The following is a 23,298-nucleotide window of genomic DNA, read 5'->3' as shown; positions in this document are numbered from 1 at the left end:
AATTTTATAATAATTATTTTTTCATTTGGTTTATTAATAATTTTCACAAGCTGGCTTACATTAATGCCGCAATGAAGTCATTGTGATAATAATCTTATCGCCAAATTCTGACGCCTCTTCCTGTGCACTGAGGGAGAATTTATCGTGGCCAATGCACCTAACCAACATGTCTTTCGGACTGTGGGAGGAAACCCGAGCACCCGGCGGAAACCAACACAGACACGGGGAGAACATGCAGTCTCCACCGTGCAGTCTCCGCACAGAGAGTGATCCAAGCCAAGAATCGAATCCGGGTCCCTGACGCTGTGAGGCAGCAGTACTAACTATTGTGCCACCATGCTGTATATCGGATAGTGCAGGTATTCAGACAACAACGGTGAGACCAGCGGAAGGTAAATAGTTGGGTGATTGTGGCATCCGCCATTTTACTGGACTGTCAATATCAGGATCCTGGTTAACACTGCTTCCAATCCAGGACATCAGCTCGGGAAATCTAAATGCAACTAATTAATATGAGTGGAAATGGAATTTAGCCACATACGCCATGCCAACTGGTTTAAAACACACTTGGTTTGATGATGGAAGCATCAGGGAATCCCCACAGAGTGGAAGAGGCCATTCAGCCCATCGTGTCTGCACCGTGGCTGGCAGAGTATATTACCCAAACCCTTTCCCCTACCGTAAATGTAACTCAATACATTCACCATGGATAATCCACCTAACCTGCCCATCTGTGGGCACTAAGGTGCAGCATGGCATCGCCAGTCTGCCTAACCTGCACATTTTGAACACTAATTTGCAATGGCCAATCTATCTAACCAATACATCTTTGGTTCGTTAATGTACTTCAGGGAAGGAAGTCTACTGTCCTGATCAGGTTTGACCTACACGTGCCTCCAGACTCAAGCCAACTGGTGATCTCTTCCGTGTACAATGAACTGAACTGGTGAGCCACACGATAACAGACCACTTCAGAAAAACTGCATCGAAGCAAGGAGGCAGCTCACGACGACATTCTGAGGGAAGTTTGTTTGAATTCAATGCTGTCTTTGCCTGAAAGGGCTGGAGCATAGGGATACAGAAGTTATGCTGTAGTTGTACAATAACCTAGTTAGACCCCAGTTAGAGTACTGCAGCAGGTATGGCACTACATTTTAGGCAGAACGTTTTGGTCCTCGAGGTCGTTCAATGCAGGTTTGCAATAATGAGCAGGGATATCAAGGGATATGGGCCGAGAGCAGGTACTGAAATGCACAGTGACACAATATTTCGTTCTACCGCCTCATAGCGCCAGGGACCCTGGTTCGATTCCCAGCTTGGGTCACTGTCTGTGTGGAGTTTGCACGTTCTCCCCGTGTCAGCGTGGGCATCGTCCAGGTGCTCCGGTTTCCTTGCACACTCAAAGATGTGCAGGTTACGTGGATTGGCCATGTCCCCTGGTGTCCAAAGATGTGTAGTATGAGTGATTAGTGAGGTAGATACATAGGGTTACAGGGACAGGGTCTGGGAGGGATACACTTCCGCAGAGCCGCTGCAGACACAATGGGCCGAATTGCCGCCTTATGCACTGTATAAATTCTACATGGGGCTGGGCCACATCTCAGCCATAATCTCACTGAATGCCCGAGCAGGGTCGATGGGCTGAATGGCCTACTCCTGTTCCCATGTTCCTATATGAATTTATCATTTCAAGAGTAAGTAAACCCGTTTAGATCTCTACTTCATCGAGTTTAGGATGAGGGATGAGCTCATTTAAACTTGCAGAATGACTGAATGGCCTGGATAGAGTGGATGTAGGGAAGATATTTCCATTAATGGGACCGACAAGGATCTGATGGCACGGCCTCAGAATAAAGGGACTCTTTAGGACCGAGATGAGCAGGAAATTCAATTAGAGGGAAGTGGATCTGTGGAATTCATTGCCATAGAAGGCTGTGGATGCCAGGTCATCGACTGCATTTAAGATAGAGATAGACAGGTTCTGGATTGGTAAGGGGATCGAAAGTTATGGGGAACAGCGGGAGAATAGAGTTGAGAAATACAACAGCCATGATCGAATGGTGGAGCAGAGTCGATGGGCCGAATGGCCAAATTCTGCTTTTATATTCTATGGTCTTATGATCCTCGTTTATTTAATGACGTTTCTGCAATTCTCCCTTTATATTTCCTTTTAAACCGGTACCATCCATGATTAAGATTGCTGTCACATTTCTGATCGGAGCACTCGGAAACTTAACCTTCTGTACCCCTCCAGAGTTCCTCCAGGACTGTGTGGTCCTCACATGGGTCAGTGATTGCCAACTCTGGAACTGAGTGAAGATAGACAACATATTGACTAGAGTCGAGCTGAACTAAAAGTTTAAGTTTGCTTATTAGTCTTATATTCTTGTAGGCTTACATTCACACTGGAATGAAGTGACTCTGAAAATCCCCCAGTTGCCACACTACGGCGCCTGTTCGAGTACACTAAGGGGTAATTAAGGATGGCCAATGCACTTGACATGTTCATCTTTCGGTTGTGGGAGGAAAGCAGAGCACCCAGAGGAAATCCACGCAGACACAGGGAGAACGTGCAAACCATGCACAGACAAGACCCAAGCTCGGAACCGAACCCACGTGTCTGGCACTGTGAGGCAGCAGTGCTAACGACTGTGCCACCGTTCCGCCCTGCGTCACATAGTGTCACGGAACCTTCAATTTCATTTTGCTCCAAGTCCATTTTCCGGTTTGCTGATGACACCACTGTAGTGGGTCAGATCTCAAAAAAGGATGAGGCGGAGTACAGGAAAGGTGACGAGAATCTGGTTAACTTGTGTGACGACAATAATATTTCGCTCAATATCAGTATAATGAAGGAGATAGTCATTGACTTCTGGAAGCGTAGTGGAGGATATGCCCCTCTCTAAATCAACGGGGATGAAATGGAAATGGTCGACAGCTTCACGTTCCTACGTGTCCAGATCAAAAACAACCTCTCCTCGTCGCTCCACGCAGTTAAGAAAGCTGACCAACGCTTCTAATTTCTCAAGACATTGAGGAAATTCGGCACGTCCGGTACGACTCTCAACAACGTTTTACAGATTAACCAAAGAAAGCATCCTTTCCCGATATATCACAGTTTGGTATGGCTCCTGCTCTGACCTAGATCGCAAGAAACAACAAAGGGATGTAAACGTAGCCCAGTCCATCACGCAAACCATTCTCCCATCCATTGACTCCGTCGAAACTTGCTGATGCCTCGGGAAAAGCAGCCTGCATAACCAAAGACCCCACACATACCAGGCATACTTCCTTCCAGCTTATAATGTCGGGAAAAAAATACAAAAGTCTGAGAACACGCCCCGAACAATTCAAGAGCAGCGTTTTTCCTCCCGCCATCAGACATTTGAATTGACGATCTCTATTAAACTGATCTTTCGCTGCACTGTAGCTATGAATGTAACACTGTATTCTACACGCTGTCATTTCCTTCTCCTCAATGTATTCTCTGAATTTTTGGCATTGACTGTGCAGTGCGCAAGAAACATTGCTTATCACTCTACCCCAACACATGTGGCAGTAATCCATAGAATGCTGACATTGCAGAAGGAGGCCATTCGGCCCATCCAATCTGCGGTGACCACAATCACCTCCAGGCCCACATATTTATCCTGCTAATCCCCCTGACACTAGTGTCAATTTAGCATGGCCAATCAACCTAACTGACACAGCTTTGGAGTGTGGGAGGAAATTGGAGCACCCGCAGGAAACCCACGCAGACAGAGGAAGAATGTGCAAACTCGACACAGGAATTGAACCCGAGTCCCTGGCGCTGTGAGGCAGCAGTGCTAATAACTGTGCCACCGTGCACATTGAGTCTGCACCGGCCGCGCAAACGAGTCCAATCCCATGCCCTAACGCCGCACGTTGCTCACGGCTCATTCAACGAATCTGCACACTTGGAGACAAAGGGACTATTTAGCATGGCTAATGCACCTAAACTGCACATATTTGGACACTAAGAGATAATTAAGCATGGCAATTCAACTACCATATAAACTTTTGGAATGTGGGAGGAGACTACAGCACCCAGTGGAATCCTCGGCAGACACAGGGCGAACGTGTACACAGAAATGAACACAGTCAACCAAGGCCGGAATTGGGCCTGCGTCCCTGGCATTCTGAGTCAGGAGTGCTAATCACTCTGCCATCTGTGCAGGCCAAAATGGGAATGGTGTTCAGTACATGGTGGGGCGAGGAGTGGTGGAGAGATGTGATGGGTTCGGAGATGTAATGGAAAGCTATTCAAAGGCCCTCTTTACTTCTTGGAATGGGTTCATAGGTATTTTGAGGGAATACCCTAAGTCCTGGTCGATCATAGCAGCAGTTCTTTTTAATGTAGTCAGCTTCACCAATATACTCTTCAATGACTTTCCATGCACCATAAAGTCAGGCATGGGCATATGCACTCAAGTTGGCTGGTAATACGAGGGAGGAGAGAGAGTCTTTGAATACTTCCTCAGCAACGAATAAACATTGAATTCACTACTGATCTGAATATAAAAAAATGCCGCGAAAATATCGGTCTCCAGATATTGATTGTGTCTGTTCAACACCCACTCTCTCCACAGTCACCATCTCCGAATTCAGTCCTGGGCGTGAAAAATTCCACAGAACACGAAACAGCGTCGCCTTCACAGTTAATGCATATCATGTCAAAGCACTCCACTCAGTACTAGCAAAAAAAATCTCGCAGTGGTTACATCAAATTCCTCCTCAATGTAAAATATCATATTACAACGAGTACAAAATCTTCATCTACCAAGATGCTACATTGCACTCCCCTCAGTCATTACATCCCGTTCCCCTCAGCCACTACATCCCACTCCCCTCAGTCACTACATCCCAATCCCGTCAGTCACTGTGTCCAACTCCCCTATCACTGCATGATATATCCCCTCAGTCACTACATCACACTCCCCTTAGTCACTGCGTCCCACTCCCCTCAGTCACTGCATCATATATCCCCTAATTCACTAACACCTCAGCCATTACATCCCACTCCCCTCTGTCACTGCATCATATATCCTCTCAGTCATGACATCTCAATCCCCTAAGTCACTACATACTACGCCCCTCAGTGACAACAACAATTCCCCGCAGCCACAATATTCAGCTCCTCTCAGCCACTATATCCCCTCTCCTCAGTCACGACATCCCACTCCCCTCAGCTAGTACATCCCACTCCCCTCAGCTAGTACATCCCATTCTCCTCAGCCACTGCATCCCGCTCCCCTCAGCCACTACATCTCACTCCCTTCAGCCACTACATTCCCTCCTCTCAGTCACTAGATCCCACTCACATCAGTCACTACATCCGATTACCTCAGTCACTCCAACACATTGCCCTCAGTCGATAAATGCCACTCTCCTCAGCCACTGCATTCCACTCCCCTTAGTCACTATATCCCTATCAAATAAGTCACTCCAACACAATTGTCTCAGTCACTATTCGCTGTCCCCTCAGTCACTACACCCATCTTCCCTCAGTTGCTCCATTCCACTCCCCACAGTCACAACAACACGCCCCCCTCAGTCATTACATCCCACTCCCCTCTGTCACTGCATCCCACTTCCCTCAGTCACTACATACCATGCCCCTTATTGATTACATTCCACTCCCCTATCTCATTAAATCCCACTCCCCTCAGTCATTGCATCGCCTCCCTCAATTACTACACTCCGATCCCCTCAGTAACAAGGTATTACTCCCCCCCCCTCCCCGAGTCCCGGCATGATGCTATCCTCATAATCTTCATCACAATAACATCAGTCAATGCATCCCACTGTATCAGTCACTGCACGCCTCTCTGCTGAGTCACAAAACCTTTCTCTCAGTGACTGAATTGTGAATGTTATGTTCAGTGTGGCCCTACCTGGAATGATATGCTGTGCAGAACTCTGATAACTCTCAGTGATACTGCACATTAGCGAATCAGCCTAATATGGCAGCTCATCCATCTATTGTACCTGTGCAATAAATAGTGTCACAGATGGGCGTGGGAGTCAGCTCATAAACGAAGTAACTGGAGCAATTTTTGATCGTTATGTCCCGGGTCTATTTGCAGCGGTTAGTATACGAGTTAAAACAAACTGTCTTCCTCAGTCCCCCTGGCCCACCGTTGGCTGAACACCTGAAATCAGATTAATGAAAAACGAAGGCTTGAACTATTGTGAATATTTCAGGATAAGGGATGTTACACTACCAATATCAAGTTTCAACATTGCAATCTAACCAGACTGGATAGCTTGCCGTGCAGTGATAATCTGGGACCACCTTCTCTGGAATTCTCGTTCTCCCAGAACTGAAACAAGAATCATTAAATTATCGTCTGAATCCCTGGAATTTTATCAACTGATCGACATTCTGATAATTGCATACACTGGCACACTTCTGATTTTCTCGATTTATTAAGTATTATTCCTTATGAAGAATACTTATGGTGTTTCCACTCATTTTACCTGTTAATTCTGTACCACCTCTTTTCGAGATGGTCATCACATTTCCATTGGCAGGCCCATGTTGTCCAGTAACAATCAATGCTTCTCCAGAGGTGTTCCAGGACGGTGTTATTTACACAAGGATCAGTGAGGGCTGAGCCAGTGACTGAGATGACATAGACAATGAGTGCGTGACCAGTTAATACGACACAGCGCCTGCACTGGCGCCCAGAGAAATCCATCCAAGTTAAGTTTTAGTTTTTAAATGTATTTACTAGTGCCCCAAATAGGTTTAAATTGACAGTGCAATGGAGTTACTGTGAACATCCCCTATTTGCCGCATTCTGGCGTCTATTCGGGTACACTGAGGGGGAATTAAGCATGGTCAATTCATCTAACCAGCACGTCTTTTGGATTTTGGGAAGAAACCGGAGCACCTGGAGGAAACCCACGCAGGCACGGAGAGTCTCCTCACAGTGACCTAAGCCGGGATTTGAACCCGGGTCTCTGGCGCTGCGGGACAGAAGTACTAACCACCGTGCCACGTTAAAAATATGCGACGATACTGTGTCTTTAACAAATGTATTTTAACCGTGTTCCTTTGTCGGATGTTGTCGGCACCGTGTTGTCTGTGAGGCTTGTCATTAATTGCTGCTGAGGCAGTATAACTTATATCATGTTGATTTTAATCTGGACTAACGACATAGCTAGGAAGAGTGAGCAGGTCCTGGAGCAGCAGTTCAGGGAGTTAGTTAGAACGTTTTAAAGCAGGACCTCGAGGGTTGTAACTTCAAGATTACTCACTGCGCCACGTGCCTGTGAGGCTAGAAATGGGAAGCTAGTACAGCTCAACTCATGGGGAAACAGATGGTGTAGGAGGGAGGGTTTCAGATATCTGGACTATTGGAATCTCTACCAGGGCAGGTGAGAGTTATACAAGAAGGACGGGTTACATCTAAACTGGAAGGGCATAAATATTCTGGCCGGAAGGTTTGCTAGTGTCACATGAGCAAACTAGATTGGCGGGGGTGGGGGGGGGGGGGGGGGGTGGGAACGAAACGAAAGCTCAATTGACTGAAGGGGAATCAGAGAGTAGGGCCAATAAGACTCAGAGAAAGAGCAGAAAGGGTGTGGTTGCTGATCAAAGAAGGCCTGGTGGACTAAAGTGCATTTAATTCAAACCAAAAAGTGTAGAATGTAAGGCAGATGGACTGAGAGCTTGGATGAGTACTTGGAACTATGATGCTGTTGCTCTCACAGAGACTTGGTTAAGGGAAGGACAGGATTGGCAGCTTAACGTTCCAGGATACAGATGTTTCAGGGGGGATAGAGGTGGATTTAAAAGGGGTGGGAGAGTTGCACTACTTGTTACAGAGAATATCACAGCCGCACTGTGGGAGGACACCTCGGAGGACACAAACAATGAGGCAATATGGATAGAGGTCAGGAATAGGAAGGGTTTTCTCACAATGTTGGGATTGACTATAGGTTGCCAAGCAGACAGCGGGAGATAGAGGAACAGATATGTGGGCAGAATTAGGTAAGGTGCAAAATTAACAAGGCTGTAGTGGTGGGTGACTTCAAATTCCCCAATATTGACTGGGACTCACTTAATGCCGGAGGCGTGGATGGGGCAGAGTTTGTAAGGAGCATCCAGGAGGGCTTCTTGAAGCAATATGTAGATAGTTCAACTCGGGAAGTAGTGGACCTGGTATTGGGAATGAGCCCGGTGAAGTGGTCGAAGTTTCAGTTGGGGAGCAGTTTGGGAACATTGACCACAACTCATTAAGCTTTAAGGTACCGATCGATAGAGATGAGTATATTCCTCAAGTGAATGTATTAAATTGGGGAAAGTCTAATTACAACAGTATGTCGGAACTGAAGAATACAGATTGGGGACAGATGTTTGAGGGAAAATCAACATCCGGCATGTGGAAGGCTTTCAATTGTGAGTTGACAGGGATTCAGGACTGGCACATTCCTGTAAGGATTAAGGAGAAGTATGGCAAATTTTGGAATCCTTGGATAACGACAGATGTTGTGAGCCGAGTCAAATAGAAAAAGGAAGCATTTGTCAAGGCGAGGAGGCTGGGAACACACAGAGCAATTGTGGAATACATGGAAAGTAGAAAGAAACTTAATCAAGGAGTAAGGAGGGCTAAAAGGGGTCATGAAAAATCTTTGGCCAGCAGGATTAAGGCAAATCCCAAGGCTTTTTATGTATATATAAAGAACAAGAGGGTAGCCAGGGGGAGGGTTGACCCACTCAAGACAGTGGAGAAAATTTATGTGTGGAGCCAAATGAAATGGGGTGGTACTCAATGAGTACTTGTATGTTAATACATGTGGCAATAATAAATCAAATCAAATCAAATCAGATCAAATCAAATCAAAATCATTTTTGATCTCAACATGACTCAAACTATCTACACAACCTTTCCCAGACTCATTCAACAAAGAGAAGGACTTGGTGGAAAATGAGTCTGGGAAAGGTTGTGTAGATACTTTGAGTCATGTTGAAATCAAAAATTATTTTGATTTGATTCGATCTGATTTGATTTGATTTATTACTGCCACATGTATTAACATACAGTGAAAATTATTGTTTCTTGCGCTCTATACAGACAACAGAGTTGACCGAGAAAGAAACGAGAGAATGCAGAATGCACTGTTAAATTCATAAAGCATTGTTCATATAAATTAGGAGGTATTCAAGTTCTTGAGAAACAATAAGTTGGACATGTCCAAGGCCTGATGGGAAATACCCCAGAATACTGAGAGAAGCAAGGGAGGAAATTGCTGGGGCCTTGACAGAAATCTTTCTATCCTCACTGGGTACAGGAGAGGTCCGGAGGACTGGAGAATAGCCAATGTCGTTCCTTTGTTTCAGAAGGGTAGCAAGAATAATCCAAGGTAATTACAGGCCAGTGAGCCTGACGTCAGTGCTCGGGAAATTATTGGACAGGATTCTTCGTGACAGGCTTTACTCCCACTTGGAAATAACTGGACGTGTTGGATAGAGGCAATATGATTTTGTGAAGGGGAGGTCCTGCCTCACTAAATTGATCGAGTTTTTCGAGGAAGTGACAAAGATGATTGATGAGGATAGGGCAGTGGATGTTGTCTATATGGACTTCAGTAATGCCTTTGACAAGGTCCCTCATGGCAGATTGGTGCAGAAGGTGATGTCGCATGGGATCAGAGGTGGGCTGGCAAGGTGGATACAGCAAGAAGTTTAACAACACCAGGTTAACGTCCAACAGGTTTATTTGGTAGCAAAAGCCACACAAGCTTTCGGAGCCTTAAGCCCCTTCTTCAGGTGAGTGGGAATTCTGCTGAACAAACAGGGCATATGAAGACACAAACTCAATTTACATGAATAATGGTTGGAATGCGAATACTTACAGCTAATCAAGTCTTTAAGATACAAATAACGTGAGTGGAGAGAGCATCAAGACAGGCTAAAGAGATTTGTATTGTCTCCAGACAGGACAGCCAGTGAGACTCTGCAGATCCAGGCAAGCTGTGGGGATTACAAATAGTGTGACATGAACACAATATCCCGGTTGAGGCCGTCCTCATATGTGCAAAACGTGGCTATCAGTTTCTGCTCAGAGACTCCGCGCCGCCGTGTGTCGTGAAGGCCGCCTTGGAGAACGCTTACCCGAATATCAGAGGCCGAGTGCCCGTGACCGCTGAAGTGCTCCCCAACAGGAAGAGAACAGTCTTGCCTGGTGATTGTTGAGCGGGGTTCATTCATCCCTTATCGCAGCGTCTGCATGGTTTCCCCAATGTACCATGCCACGGGACATCCCTTCCTGCAGCGTATCAGGTAGACAACGTTGGCCGAGTTGCAAGAGTATGTACCGTGTACCTGTTGGATGGTGTTCTCAAGTGAGATGATGGCATCTGTGTCGACGATCCGGCACGTCTTGCAGAGGTTGCTGTGTCAAGGTTGTGAGGTGTCGTGGTCACTGTTCTCCTGAAGGCTGGGTAGTTTGCTACGGCAATGGTCTGTTTGAGGTTGTGCGGTTGTTTGAAGGCAAGAAGTGGGGGTGTGGGGATATCCTTGGCGAGATGTTCGTCTTCATCAATGACATGTTGAAGGCTCCGGAGGAGATGCCGTAGCTTCTCCGCTCCGGGGAAGTACTGGAGACGAAGGGTACTCTGTCCACTGTGTCCCGTGTTTGTCTTCTGAGGAGCTCGGTGCGGTTTTTCGCTATGGTGCGTCGGCAGAGTCGAGCGTCACATCCTGTTCTTATGAGGGCATCTTTCAGCGTCTGGAGGTGTCTGTTGTGATCCTCCTCATCCGAGCAGATCCTGTGTATACGGAGGGCTTGTCCGCAGAGGATGGCTTCTTTAACGTGTTTAGGGTGGAAGCTGGAGAAGTGGAGCATCATGAGGTTATCCGTGGGCTTGCGGTACAGTGAGGTGCTGAGATGACCGTCCTTAATGGAGATGCGTGCGTCCAAGAATGCAACCGATTCCGGAGAGTAGTCCATGGTGAGTCTGATGGTGGGATGGAACTTGTTGATGTCATCATATATTTGTTTCAGTGATTGCTCACCATGAGTCCAAAGGAAGAAAATGTCATCGATGTATCTAGTGTATAGCATCGGTTGAATGTCCTATGCGGTGAAGAAGTCTTGTTCGGACCTGTGCATCAAGATGTTGGCATATTGAGGTGCGAATTTGGTCCCCATAGCTATTCCGTGCATCTGGATGAAGAACTGGTTGTTGAAGGTGAAAATATTGTGGTCCAGGGATGAAGCCGATGAGTTGTAAAATTGCATCTGGAAACTGGCAGTTGTCGACGCTGAGCACTGAGGCCGTTGCAGCAATGCCATCATCGTGGGGGATGCTGGTGCAGAGTGCCGAGACATCCATTGTGACGAGGAGTGCTCCTGGTTCAACTGCTCCACGTGTGCCGAGTTTCTGTCGGAGGTCCGTAGTGTCGCGACAAAAGCTGGGGGTCCTTTGTACAATGGGTTTAGAGGATGCCCTCGACATATCCGGGGAGTTTCTCGCACAGGGTCCCATTGCCCAATACAATGGGACGGCCGGGTGTGTTTGCCTTGTGTATCTTCGGGAGGCAGTAGAGATGTCCAACGGGGGAGTAAGTGGGATGAGAGCACGGAGGGTGCTCTGAACGTCCGGATCAAAGGTCTTGATCAGAGTGTTGAGTTGACGGGTGTGTTCTTTCGTCGGATCTGCGGGTAAATGTCTGTAGTGTTCCTCGTTGTTTAGTTGTCGCTACACTTCTTTGCAGTAATCCGTCGCGTTCAGTATGACGATGGCCCCTCCATTGTCTGCTGGTTTGTTGACAATGTTGTGGTTGGTCTTGAGAGCGTGGATAGCGTTACGTTGTGCTTGGGTGATGTTCGGGGCTGTCTTGTGAGTGCGGCTGATGCATTTGGTGTTGATGCACCTCCTGATGGCTTGGGCATACATGTCAAGTCGAGGGCAGCGGCCTTCCGTAGGAGTCCAATTCGACTCTTTCCTCTTCGGATGCACTTCTGATCTCTCTGTCGGCTGTTCCGTTTCATTGGCTGTCTCATTGTGTTCGTTGTTGGCCTCTTTGGGGTTTGTGGAAGAACTCCCGCAGCCTCAGTCGCCTGATGAATTCCTCTGTGTCTGCTGCGAGACCGATGCGGCTATTTTGGTGGTGGGGCAAAAATTAAGCCCTCGGCTGAGAACTTCGATTTCATCTGGTTGAAGTGTGCAGTCGGACAAGTTGACAATGGACTTCCCTGCAGTGGTACTGTTTTCCACTGTGGTATCGGGGGAGGCTTGGTTGCTGCTGGTGGTGATGCCGAGCTTCTCAAGTTTCCTGTTCTTGGTGTGCATGTATGTCATACATATGGTGTGTATATCATATTCTCAACTTTCGCTCAGGATGCAGATCAACTGCGAAACTCTGCCAAGCAGACGAGACAAAGGAACTGCACCATCTACATGCACACCAAGAACAGGAAAATTGAGAAAAACAATTAGAAACATAGAAACCTGGAAGGTAGGAGCAGGAGGAGGCCTTTTGGCCTTCCGAGCCTGCTCCACCATTCATTAAGATCATGACTGATCATCCAATATCCTGATCCTTCCTTTTGCAATCCTCCTCCACACCCACACACCTCCCGCCCCCCCCCCCCCACACCCCCACGCACTCCCCCCCTCCCCCACCCCCACTACCCAAACCCCTCCCCTCCTGCACTTTGCTGCCGGTAAGCAAAATGTTGCCTTCAGCTTTCCAGCACACTTTTCTAATACAACAGGAAGACATTTACACAGAGTTCAGCTTCATTCTTCCTCAATGAGCCCGCTGAAACTAAAAACTAAGCTGGATCCTCAGAACTCTCAAAACGGAAACCTGAAACCCACAGGAAAGAAACAAAACTGTCCGAGAACACATGACCTTTTCTCCTAACGATGCAGGATCGGAAAACTAATTCCAGAGTAAACACAAACAACCGCGTTTAAGCCAATTAAGAAGCAATAAAAGGACAATTCCAATCAAGTCGGTAACAATGACAACACTGAAGCTGTGAGAGCTGCAGAAGTCATGATTTTTAAAAAATAACTTTGTTAATGGGTACACTAACAACACAATTAGAAACATAGAAACCTGGAAGGTAGGAGCAGGAGGAGGCCTTTCGGCTTTCCGAGCCTGCTCCACCATTCATTCATTGAGATCATGCCTGATCATCCAATATCCTGATCCTGCCTTCTTGCAATCCTCCTCCACACCCACACCCCACACCCACCAACCATCCCCCCCGCACTCCCCCCCCCCCCGACCAAACGTCTCCCCTCCACCCCCCCCCCCCCACCACTCCCCCCCCGCCAAGTCCGCCACACAAACAAAAGTTGGGCATTAATTGCATAGAATCCAAAGAATCATAGAATCCCTGCAATGCAGAAGGTGGTGATTCGGCCCATCGGCTCTGCACCGACTCTCCCAAAGAGCAGCCACACAGGCCCTGTCCCTTTCACCCCACGTGTTTATCCTGCTAATCCCCGTAAACTGCGCATTTTGGGGCAAATTAGGGGCAATTTAGCATGGCCAATGCATCTGACCCACACACCATGGGATGGTAGTCGGAAACCAGAGAACCTGAAGGGAATCCATGCACACACAAGGAGAATGCATAAACTCCAGGCAGTCGGTCGCCAACCCGAATTGAACCCGTGATTCCTGGCTCTGGAAGGCAACAGTGCTAACCACTGTGCCACCGTACTGCCCTAAATTCCTGGTATGCAATGCAGCGAAGGAATCCGTGCATGACCCACCCACATCACGACTGCAAGAAGGCGAATGAGGATGGGGGCAGGGCAGCGTGCCCTGCCCCCATCCTCATTCAACGTTTTCTTCACACTCCCTGACATGGTGCAACACAAGAATGTGAGATTTGATCCACTTCTGTGTGCTGAATGCTTCTCTTTATGACTCACAATCTAAAAGGAGCAGAAACGTACCGTTGGCCTTTAACTAACGTTGCAAAGTGGGCTACCCATTTATTTTGCCAATAACGTATCCACTAATAACTTCTATTGCGTAAGAACTCCCCTCCGTAGTCGACAGGGCTCTCAATCGTTTCTGACCCATGTACCGCACCACTGATCTCACCGGCTGCCTTCCTTCCCAGAACCAGGATAGGCTCCCTTGTCTTAATGTGGATAGGAAAGCAGGCTGATGTGTTGAAGTGGCAAGGGACAGGAAGGTCTGTGCCTTGCTTGTGGATGGAATGAAGGTGTTCAGAAAAGCGTTCATCCTGTTTGCGTTTGGTCTTACGGGTGAAGAGTACACCAATTAATGAGCAGTGAATGCAATAGATCAGACTGAAGGAGGTGTATGTGAAAGGCTGCTTGAACTGAAAGGAGTGATGAATGTGGAGGCTGGTAGGGGACCCCAACCAGAATCCACATGCAGAGGATCATCGTCCGCCATTTCGGCCAACTCCTGCATGATGCCAATACTCAACATATCTTCCCCTCACCCACCCTGTCAGCATTCTGCAGGGACCGTTCTCTCCGGGACACCCTCGTTCACTCCTCCATCACACCCAACACATCACCCCCTGCCCATGGCACCTTCCCATACAATCGTAGAAGGTGCAACACCTGCCCATTTACCTCCTCCCTGCTCATGGTCCCAGCGTTCATCACTCTTTTCTGGTCAAGCAGCGCTTCACATTCGCGTGCTTCAATTTGGTCTACTGCATTCTCTGCTCCTAATTTGGTCTAATCTTCATCGAAGAGACCAAACGCAGAAAGGGTGACCGCTTTGCTGAACACCTTCAGTCCACCCATAAGCAGCACACAGACCTTCCTGTCCCTCCCACTTCAACACACAACCCTGCTCTCCTATCCACATTTCCATCCTTGACTTTTGGAATGTCATAGCGAACCTTCCGCAAACTGGAGGAACAGCACATCATCTTCCGATTGGGCACTTTACAGCCTTCCGGACTGAACGTTGAGTTCAACCACTTCGGAGCATGAACTCTCCCCTCCACCTCCACATTGCCTCCATTTATTTTATTTTATTTCATTTATTTTTATCCGAGTAATCTTTTTATCCTTGTAATTTATATTCTTAGTATATATTTTAAATTTTAAAATCGTTCATCATATGATTTGTCCACTTCTAATTCTTCCATATTGTCCACCACGACTCTCCTCACCCCCACTCCTCGCTACCATACTGGGGCGATCACATTGCTCGGGTTTCCTTTGACACTCCGCACTGCTCCTTTCTTCTGCCATTTATATATTCCGATCACTTAATGGGCACTCTGAGCACCATTCTCAGCATATCACCATAATCCCTGATTCCCTGACTGATTAAAAATGCGTCTATCACAGTTGAGGAGCCTGGGCCAATACTGACGGAGTTTAGAAGGGTAGTGGGGAGGAGGCGTCGGGGGGGGGGGGTGGATCTAATTGAAACTTACTGAATACTGAGACGCCGAGATAGATTGGACGTGATGAGGGTATGTCCACTAAAGAGAGAGACCAGAACTCGAAGGCAAACATCAGAATGAAGGAACGGTCATTTAACACTGAGATATGGAGGAATTTCCCCAGCCAGAGGGTGGTGAATCTGTGGAATTCATTGTCACAGAGGGCTGTGGAAGCCAGATTATTGAGTGTCTTTAAGGCAGAGATAAATAATTTCTTGATCAATCAGGGGATCAAGGGTTACAGGAGGAAGTCAGGAGAATGGGATCAGACTCATATAGAAACATAGAAGATAGGAGTAGGAGGAGGTCATTTGGCCCTTTGAGCCTGCTCAGCCATTTATTACGTACATGGCTGATCATCCAACTGAATAGCCTAATCATGCTTTCTCCCCATAACATTCGTTCCAAGTGTCATATCCAGCCGCCTATTGAATACATTCAAAATTTTGGCATCAACTACTTCCTGTGGTAATTAATTCCACAGGCTCACCATACGTTGGGTGAAGAAATGTCTCCTCATCTCCTTCCTAAATGGTCTACCCTGAATCCACAGACTGTGACCCCTGGTTCTGGACCCCCCATCATCGGGAGTATCCTTCTTACATCTACCCTGTCTAGTCCTTTTTGAATTTTAAAAGTCCCCATGAGATCCGCCACCCGCCCCCCCCCCCCCCCTCGCCCATCTCCCCCCGCTCCCCCCACCACCCCCTCATTCGTCTGAACTCCAGCGAAAACAATCCCAACCTAGTCAATCCCCAATCTCAGCCTGTTAAACTTTCACTGGACTCTCTCGAGAGCAAGAACAACATTCCTCTGAAAAAGAGACCGAAACGGCACAGAATACTCGCGACGTGGCCTCACCAAGGACGTGTATAATTGCAACAACACATCCCTACTCCTATACTTGGAACGTCTCGTAATGAAGACCGACAGGCCATTTGCTTTCTTTATCGGCTGCTGCACCTGAATGGTTACCTTCAGTGACTGGTGCACAAGGACACCCAGGTCCGGTCACACTCCGCTCTGCCAATTTACAGCCATTGAGGTAGTAATCTGCCTTCTTGTTTTTGCTTCCAAAGTGAATAACCTCCTATTTATCCAAATTATACTGCATCTAACATTGATTTGCCCATTCGCCCAACCCGTACAGAAAATTCTGGAGGATCTCTGCATGCACGTCATAGTTCACCCTCCCATCCAACTTGGTATCATCTGCAAACTTTGAAATGTAACATTTTGCTCCCTCATCCAAATCATTGGTATATTTTGTGAATAGCTGGGTTCCCGGCACTGATCCCCGTGCAACCCAATAGTGACTTCCTGCCAATTTGAAAAGCCCATTAGTTTCTGATCTTTGTTGCCTCTCTGCCAACCAGTTATCATCTTTCCATCTGAAGAAACTTCCATTAATCCCTTACGCTTTAACATTGCATGATAATCTCTTGTGCGGGACTTTGTCAAACTCTTTCTGAAAGCACAAATATATCACATCCACTGGTTCCCCCTTGCCAACTCTTCTAGTTACCTCTTCAAAGGATTACAACAGATTTGTCAAGCATGATTTCCCCTTCAGAAATCCATGCTCACTATGTCTGATCCCGCCACTGCTTTTTAAAAGCTCTGCTATAAAGTCCTTAATAATGGATTTCAGAATTTTCCCCACTACTGGCGTTAAGCTTACTGGTCTCTGTCAGTCATGGTTGAATGGCGGAGCAGACTCCATGGACTGAATGGCCTAATTCTGCCGAATACATTATGGTCTTATGAGCTTCATTCGCCTTTGAGACAAGAAATTACTCCTCAACTCTGTCATGAATAGGTGACCCTTTCACACTGAGATGTTACCCTTTTGTCCGAGGTTATCGCAGAAGGGGAATCACCCACTCAGTATCTATCTCAGTACCTGAGAATCCAATATGTTTCAGTAAGGTCGCGTCTATTTCTTCTTTTTCTTCGAAACTCCAGTGAGTACAGGCTCAACCTGCTCAAGCTCTCCTTATAAGAAAACCCCTCGATATATGGGATCGACCGAGTAAACTTTCTCTGGATGTACTGCCACGCCAGTATCCATTTGCTCAATTCAGGCTGTGAGGAAACTGAGACTTTAAGATGTTTCTGACTTACTTAGATCATCCTTATCTGAAGGCTTGTCAAGCAATTACTTTGCAAGATTTTATTGGCACCGTTTCGTCTGCAGCTGCTTTCCTGTAATTGTTATTGAAGCCACATAATGGGCGTCATGTGTATTTTTAATCTGGCCTAATGCAGGAACCTGAGGTTTTGTGATTGTTGTGGAATGTGCTGTGTGGAGCATGATTGAAAGGTCAGGTGCTGCCTGGGGACAGTTTTCTGCCCAGAAAAGTTCAAGGGTTTTGCTTTATTTTCCTCAATTGCTGTTGGAAGACATGCAACAGAAAACAGTTTGCTAGATTCTCGGACCTCCCAGCCACGTCTTTCCAGCTGGCAGCAAGTGGCGCGATTTTTGCTAGTTATTCTCGTCCTGCCGCTGTCAATGGGAATTCCCATTGACGTCACCTCACGCCAGCGGGCTGGGGTGCACTCCCAAGCGGACCAGAGAATCACGCCAGCGTGAATGGCCGAAGCATCCCAGGCAGTACCTCTGTTCCCCTCTCTCTCCAGAGACGTGCTGAAAGTTCTAGGATTGGGAAGCTTTAGATTTTTAATCCAACGTTGGATAGCCCCATCATCGAGAACATTTTTCCTGTGTTGACCCTGAGGAGTACTGCAATAATTTTAAAGGTTTCTATGAGATAGACTCCCATTCTTATGAATTTCAGCGACTTTAATCCAAACCATCTCAATGTCTCCTCAAAGTCAGCCATGTCACCCCAGGAATCAGTCTGGTGAACCTTCTCTGCACTCCCTGTGGGGCAAGAACATTATTGCTCAGATAAGATGCACATGCGGGACCTGCAGCAACTGTTTATTTCTGTCTGGCATAAAAGCAAAATGGGTAAGAGGGCCAATCCATGGCTTACGAAGGTAATTAGGGAGAGTATGAATTAAAAAGAACCAACCAGGCAAAATTATTACATCTGGGCAATTTTCTGACCCAGTATGAGAGAGCCTACCAAGACGCCCAGCGCGCTGTCTTGGTCAAAGGTGAAGCCGAGCGGGCGGTAGCACAATTGGAAGCTAAGTGCACCAATCTGCAGGTGGCAATAAAAGCGCTACATCAAGCCAGTAAGGAACAGAGACAGGCAACCGCTGACCACTACAAATGACAGCGAGAAATGTTACGGCTTGAATCCCTATTATCAGTTCAAAACGGATTTATGTGTACCTTCGGGACAGTAGAGGAAGAGGAGATGGAGAATGCAGATTGGGGAGAGTTAAAAGAGAACGCCAAACTTTACGTTACATGACGGATTGGGGTCCACCACCATCTTTCACAGGGGCAGTCATACCCACCATGCCGCCAGATTCACCTCCAGTACCGATGCACCCATTGACGACTGACCGTTGGCTCAGAGAGTCTCAGGACCCAGCTGTTACATACACGATCCCCTTTCTGGTGGCGCAATTGGCTGACATCGCAAATAAAATCACAACCTTTGAGCCACCGACTGACACCCAGGGTTTCTTTGAGGATGTTAGGCAGCAAAAGGTAATGCACGGGCTCGATGAAAGGGAAGTAGTAAAGCTAATAGTCATGTGCTTAAGCAATTCTGCACGCTCTGCCCTGGCAGCCCCTCAAAATGTTGGGGAAGGTGCCTTAAGTGAAATCAAGGAAGCGATATTGACTGCAGTAGGGTTTAATAAAGGGGATCCTGTAGATGCATTAAATAAATGTAGACAAAGGAAAGGGAAAAATCCGACTGCATTTGCCGCTCATCTGTGGATCCACTTCACGGGAGTATATGGGGAATTAGATCGGGCTAGATTAAATGAGGCGGTTTCATGCAAATAGACTGGAACATTAGTCTCGCACACGACAGAAGAAGATAAGAAAGCCTGCACTAATTTTGATCCCGCAGAGACCACACACAATGAAGGATGGGTTCTCCGACGGTGAGGTCGAATCTGGGAACAGAGAGTTCTGGGACCCCCGACGTCACGGCCAGAAAGGGAGGCGAGAATGCTTTCGATGAGGGGTAGCCAGGGTCCAGTATGGATAAACGAGGGTAGAGGGTATCACCAACACCAGAGAGGTACTACTCATCGTATACAGCAGCCCTGGGGAGAGATGGAGGGACATGTTTCAATTGTGGGCAGCCAGGACACTTCTCTCGAGATTGTAGGAGACGCCCGCCACCGCCCCCCCCCCCCCCCACGCACACACACACTATATACACGGTCCCCGAGACCACGAGGAGCACCGATTCCACCGGTTAGGCCAGCTCCTCGGTACGAGAGAGGGCACTGCCCAACAATGATGGAAGTAATTGCTAATCCATTACAGCAGCGAGTGTTGAGACGGATGGCATCCACAAACAATGCAACAATATGGCCTGTAGAAAACGCAGACGGGTCATGTCGGTTAACGATCGATTGTCGGGAATTAAATAAGCTTACCCCACTCACGGCTCCCTGAATAGCTACAAGCCCCGTCACGATGATGAGACAGGGAACCCAAGCAAAGTTTTTCGTGGTCAAGATATCATAGCAGTTTCTGGTCCAACCCGTTTAATCCGTCCTATCAGTACAAATTCGCCTTTAACTTCCAGGGACAGCAACACACTTGGACTTGTCTACCATACGGTTTCCATAATTCCTCATCCATCTTCCACAGACGACTAGCAGCTGGATTGGAAAAGTTTCCCCAACCCTGGTGCCTGGTCCAATATGTAGACGACCTATTGTCGCAGACTACCACCAAAGAGGGCCATGTCACATTGTTAGATGAATTGCTCGGAATGCTCCACTCATTAGGCTGCAAAGTCAATCCGAAAAAGACCCAAATGTTGCAAAGCAAGGTCATATACCTCTCTACAGTGATTACCCATGGGAAGAGGGAGGTCGAATAAAAAAGGATGGAACCCATAGTGTACCTCCCACTGCCCCGAGATGTGGGTGCCCTCTGATCTTTCCTAGGCCCACTTGGGTACAATCAAAACCATACAAATGGCGTCGGCACAAAAGCAGCCCCACTGTCCGAATTGCTAAAGAAAACGCAACCTGGAAGTGCACTGCGCAGCACGCAGGTGCATTAACCGATTTAAAGCACGCCCTCGCCACAGCCCCAGCCTTACTCGTCTCCGACCAAGAACTACCATGTGCCTTGGAGTTTGCAGCCACCGACCACACACTTCCGCCAGTTATTATTAAAACAAAGACATTGTAGGGCAGGCGTACTAGATTACGCCTCACAAGAATTAGACCCAGTCGAACAGGGTTTCTCCGGGTGTGAATGACACCTGCTCACGGTATTTTGGGCTTTGCATAATTTAGCCTATATTACCAGACCAAACCCAACAACCATTCTCACCGAACACACCACAATCCAGATTCAGCTGGACTGCCGCCTTAAAGACGGCTCGGTCAGCCAGGTCGGCGCTGTCCATTGGAAACTACCATTGCAGGCTCGGGACATCGCCGTAAAGTGAAACAAAGTGACAACGTTCCTGGTAAATACTTTAAATTATGGGGAGATCCGCATGAGTGACAGGTTATAGCCACGAAGGCCCCACAGGTCAGTTTATCCCAAAACAAACGGTTAGGGACAAAACAGACAACCACCTATATGACAGAATCAGCCATGCAAATGCTTGTAGACCATGCATCCAACATAGAGGATTGGACCAGACTCACAGGATGTGGCATTTACGTGGAAAATCAACAGGGACAGCTACTAATAGAACTCGTTCTCAAACTACCCAGCCATTTCAGCGCTGAAGCTGCCGAACTAGCAGCAATCCCATATGTAGTGAGTCACCCAGATTTATTTCTAAGCCCCGCCAACATATACTCCGATAGCATGTTAGTGTGCAACAGCTTGGCTGAGTTCCTACCATTATGGGAAGACAGAGATTTCACCTCTGCGGACGGAAAGCCTCTGTCGTCTGCCCCGTTATTAAAATATATTCTGCAGGCCACCAAAGGGCGTACATATGGAATTATTAAAGTTAGAAGCCACCACAGGACATCCCCACCTGGCACCTGTAAGGCCGATACATTAGCCAAGGCAGGTGCCCCTATGGGACAGTATGGCAGCAACCTGTCGGAGGGAAAGTAAACGCTCTGGCCATCTGCCAAACTAATATCGCCAACCTGGTCTCGGCGCAACGCACTTACAGTTCCCCAAAACAAATTTTAGAAGGAGTCGACCCAGCCCCATATCAGAAATGGAAGGGCAAAATACAGATTCAGTATGCTTTAATATTAAAGGCTGGCACGTACGTAGTCCCGACCCAAGACAGAAATCAGCTCATCTATCAGTGCCTCGACAGACATGGACATCAGGGCACAGAGTTAACAACCGAGTGATTAAACAATTATGTCGGTGGCCCGAACAGCACGATGACGTCGCCCATTATATTGACAATTGTTTAATTTGCACCCAGAACAACTCCGATATGTGTGCCAAAAAACGGAGCTAAGGCACACATGCCCAGTAGAAGGCCCCTGGACAAACCTGGAAATTGGCGCCATGCAGGAATGGATTTCAATATGTCCTGGTAATAAGCGACACTTTCACCAAATAGGTAGAGGCATTCCCCACTAGATCCAACACAGCTACGCCACTGCAAAGATATTAGCCCACCAGGTGTTTACACAATGGGGTCTTCCCCGCAGCATAGAGTCTGGCAAAGGGACACATTTCACCGGGCGGGTGATGCAGAATGTTATGGCTATGTTCGGCATCAAGCAGAAATCCCATATTGCCGACCATCCACAATCCACTGGAACCGTAGAGCGCATTAACCGAACGCTAAAAGGGATCATTAGAAAGACGGTGCAGCAAAACAGCAAAACATAGGCTACAATACTTCCCTTTGCCCTCATGATGGCACGCTACACCGTCTCCAGTTCTACTGAGTTTACCACTCACACATTAAAGACTGCCCGACCTATGAGGGGAACTGAATACTTAGTGGGGTTTGATTTAACTGAGCCTGCTATCACAGGACTCACCCACGAGAAAGTCGTCCACCAAATAACCAAACATATTAAAGCAACCCAGTGAGCTGCGGCTGTACGATTCGGAGTTAAAAAGAAACAGAGCAAGGCATATTTCGATAGAAGGGTACACCCGGTAGAATATCGAGTTGGCCAGCAGGTAATGATTTCCCTCTACAACCCCAGTTCTTTCTTGTCCCCGAGATATGCAGGCCCGCACGCCATCACTGACAAAATAAGCTCCTCATTGTGTAAGGTCCTGATCGCCGACGGGAAAACCGGTTGTTTCCACTTCAATCAACTGAAAGCTTATGGGACTCAGAACAATCACTTCCAGCATCTAACATTAGAGATAGAGGAGGATGACACTGGGCGACCGGAGTGGCGCCACCCAAGAAAGGTATTTCCCTGGAGACTCTCATCCAGGTTCAGACCAGACCCTTATCCCTACCATGCTACAACCCAGAGCCTCGTCCGCGCCTGAAGTGCCACGAGGGGTACTGATCGACCAGGAGAAAACAGGAGACTTGCGCAGCCTAGAGGACTGGCGCGAGTCGCTGGATATCAGCCCTCGCAGCATTATGTATTCCCACATTAAACATAAGCCTTACTAGCCCCAGACCCAACAGTGAGGCCCTGACTAAACGACACCAGGTTATTTTGATGGGAGCACCCGACACTGCATCCCCCACCTGGGTAAGGGACCATACACATAGATTGATTAGAACGGGAGAAGAGGACAAATGACCCCCGAACACAGATCCAAACAAACCATACA

Source organism: Mustelus asterias, unplaced genomic scaffold (genome assembly GCF_964213995.1).
Source record: "Mustelus asterias unplaced genomic scaffold, sMusAst1.hap1.1 HAP1_SCAFFOLD_496, whole genome shotgun sequence".
Classification (NCBI taxonomy): domain Eukaryota; kingdom Metazoa; phylum Chordata; class Chondrichthyes; order Carcharhiniformes; family Triakidae; genus Mustelus; species Mustelus asterias.
The sequence above is the reverse complement of the archived record's forward strand: the minus strand, read 5'-3'. Positions refer to the sequence as shown.